Genomic DNA, 2,865 nt, shown 5'->3' with positions numbered 1-2,865 from the left:
GCCATCTAACTGTGGTACCATTAGACAATTTTAGCCACCCATATCTGAGGGCTGTAACTGTAATTTTTTTTCTTACAAATTGGAGATTTGGGTATGGGGGTTGAAGGGAATGTGAGTAGCTGTTATGAGGTATGTTTTGCACACACAGTTCTTACATTTGTTTTTATTTAGTAATCTTTGTTACAAAGCAGTGTGTTCTGATAAAAAAAAAGTCTATTCATAAAGCAAATGACTGTTGAGTGTTTATCACCTCAAACTAAAAAAAAAAAAAGACCCTTTCGTGTAGCAGGTCTGTAAGAAGATGTAACAAAATGGCTCCACATAAAGGTAAGGAAAATATAGAAGAATGGGTTAGCAGCCTGAGGCCATAGTTGGCTGAAGGACAAATGGGTAAATTGACTAAAAGTGTAGAGTGCAAAATCTGGTGCAGTTGTGCAAAGTAGCCAATCAACTTGTAACTCCAGCTTGTTCAATTAAGTTTGATTATAAAACCTGGAAGTTGAATGGTTTTAGTCAATCAACCCCAAAAATGTGTTTCACTCTGTCACATCTTCACCCCCTGTCTGCCATGTGATTGGCGGTATAAAGCTGAAGGCTGAGAGAGATGAGTCCCCTCCTTGTGTTGCTATTTTGGCTGCTGAAGATGTCACTCAGAGGTGCAAGGAGCTTAGCACCACAGTCTCCACATCCAGCTGCTTGCCGCTGGAGAAAACAGGACAAACACCTCTGGTCCTGGTGCCCAGTCTGCACCAATAGCTTTGGCTCATTATGGCATGAAAAGTGGCAACATTAAAGATGTGACCCCCATTCTTCAGACAGCACATGCAGAAAGGACAGTCATCTGTAATTCTCCAGCTTTTTCTTTCAGGTGTTAAAAATAAATCAGAAAAAAAGACCCATCACCGTAAAATCAAAGTTTCCCCCAAATGTCTAAAATTTTTAAACTAACCACATGCATAAAAAATCCTACTAAGTGACTCAAATAAGCCCCAAATTAGAACAAATTAAAAAGAAAAAAAACTTTTTATAGAAAAACAACAGCAGTTAAGGGGTTATAATTGCTGCTCTTAATACCACCCTTCTTTTGATGAGGGCCTGAATGATCCAGCTTATGATCATATTGGTGGCTGTGAAGCTCTAACCAGGCTCTAAGTCCATGGAGGGCAATATGGGCTAGTACCAAAACTCTTTTTGGTACTGAATTTGCCAAACCGATGAATTTGCCTGAAATTCATAAGTTCACATTTAATAAGAATTTTGATAATTTGTTGCACATTCAACTTCTGATTGTCAACACCTTGCAGCTCAAGTTATTTGTTTATCTTGCAATATGGAAACTTCACTTTTGTACCAGCTAAAGTTTGAATTATGTCTTAGTTTGTTTCTGAGCTTTATTAAAGAAAAAAACAATGATTTATTATTAACAATAGCCATTATAAAGTGAAATAGTTCTAGCTGAAACTAGTCTTTAATAAACTGATTTTTCTATTCTATCTGATTCTGAGATTTATCTCTTTACAATAATATGAAAAATGTCATTATACCAAAGCGCACCATGGCAATGCCCCTTTTTTGCTATGAAGACATGGCAGAGCACTCTCATAAGAGGCTCAATGCTAGGACTACCCAAAATGGAAGCAGAAGTCAAAAGATACACATATTTTATGTCTGTCTGAAAAGTATAATCTTTTCCACTTGGTGCTGATTCTATCTTCCAACTCTAAAGGTTAAACTGTATGCACCTCATTGTTACCAGTTCAGTGCTGTGATGTCCAATGTCGCTGCCTTTTCTGATTGTGAAGTTATGGAAAAGAGGAAGAGAAATATGAAAAGAAAAATTTTAGACTATGATAAAAGGAGAAAGAGAATGTGTGCAACAGAAATACACAAGGACAGTGTGACCAGGTGAAGATGACAAGGAGGAATGCATATAAAAAAGAGGAAACAGGAAAAATCAAGACAAAATGAAGATGGAAGACAGGAGAGAAAAGGGATAAATGTCAGGAACACACTAAAAGAAAGCTAGAAAATGTAATTGTTAATATTATTAAAGCTGAGGTTTAGCTTAAAAAAATCCTTACAGCTTTAGTCACATCACTTACTTGTAAGAAGGATGTCCCATGTTTTGCAGGCAGCTGGATCCTGGAGAAATCTTTACTGAGGGCATACCTGTCCTCTTCTGGTGCTGCAATGGTTAACAACTTTGGGTTTTCCAGCAGAACAGCAGTACAGATAGCCCTATGGGGTTCTGCCCCTTCTTTCTCCTCTTCCATTGATTATGCTGCCTGTAACACCATTTGTGGACGGTGGAGAGTCTGAACAGTCACAGGATTCTCTCCCCCATTCACAGATCATATTACAAGCAGTTTAATCAAATTAATAACTTTTGTCGATGGAGGAGGAGGAAGAAGGGGCCGTATCCCTGTGGGACCATCTGTACTGGTGTTCTGCCTGAAGACCCAGAGCTGTCAACCATAGCAGTGCTGGAAGTTAAGAGACAGAAAGAGGACAGGCATCCCTGCAGTGAAGATTTCTCCAGGATCTAGCTGCCTGCACAGTGTGGGACATGCTTCATTATAGGTTAGTGATGTGACTGAAGCTGTAGAGATTTTCCAGACTTCTCTTGGATGCCTTTAACCCTTTCACTTAGATGCTTTTTTCATTTTTTTCACACATACTAAATAAAATACACTCAAAACATTCTGGAATAAAAAATAATGTAGAATAAAATACTGGTGAAATGGTTTTAATATTAAATGAAAAATAAACTCAAATTCATTTTAGTGCACACAAACACAATATTATAACTTTTTTTTTAAATAGAAAAAATAAGTGGGAATCAGCTAAATAGATACCAAGTATGTC

General features: G+C 37.6%; 1 pseudogene; it reads left to right on the top strand.

Moving 5' to 3' along the window:
• The first annotated feature begins 311 nt into the window (after window positions 1–311).
• Window positions 312–847, top strand: LOC149440950 (small ribosomal subunit protein uS11 pseudogene; annotated as a pseudogene).
• Window positions 848–2,865: the final 2,018 nt, after the last annotated feature.

This window comes from Staurois parvus, unplaced genomic scaffold (assembly GCF_062004578.1).
Source record: "Staurois parvus isolate SC_StPar_1 unplaced genomic scaffold, SC_StPar_1.0 ptg001045l, whole genome shotgun sequence".
NCBI lineage: Eukaryota > Metazoa > Chordata > Amphibia > Anura > Ranidae > Staurois > Staurois parvus.
This window is presented reverse-complemented; position numbering and strand designations above follow the sequence as displayed.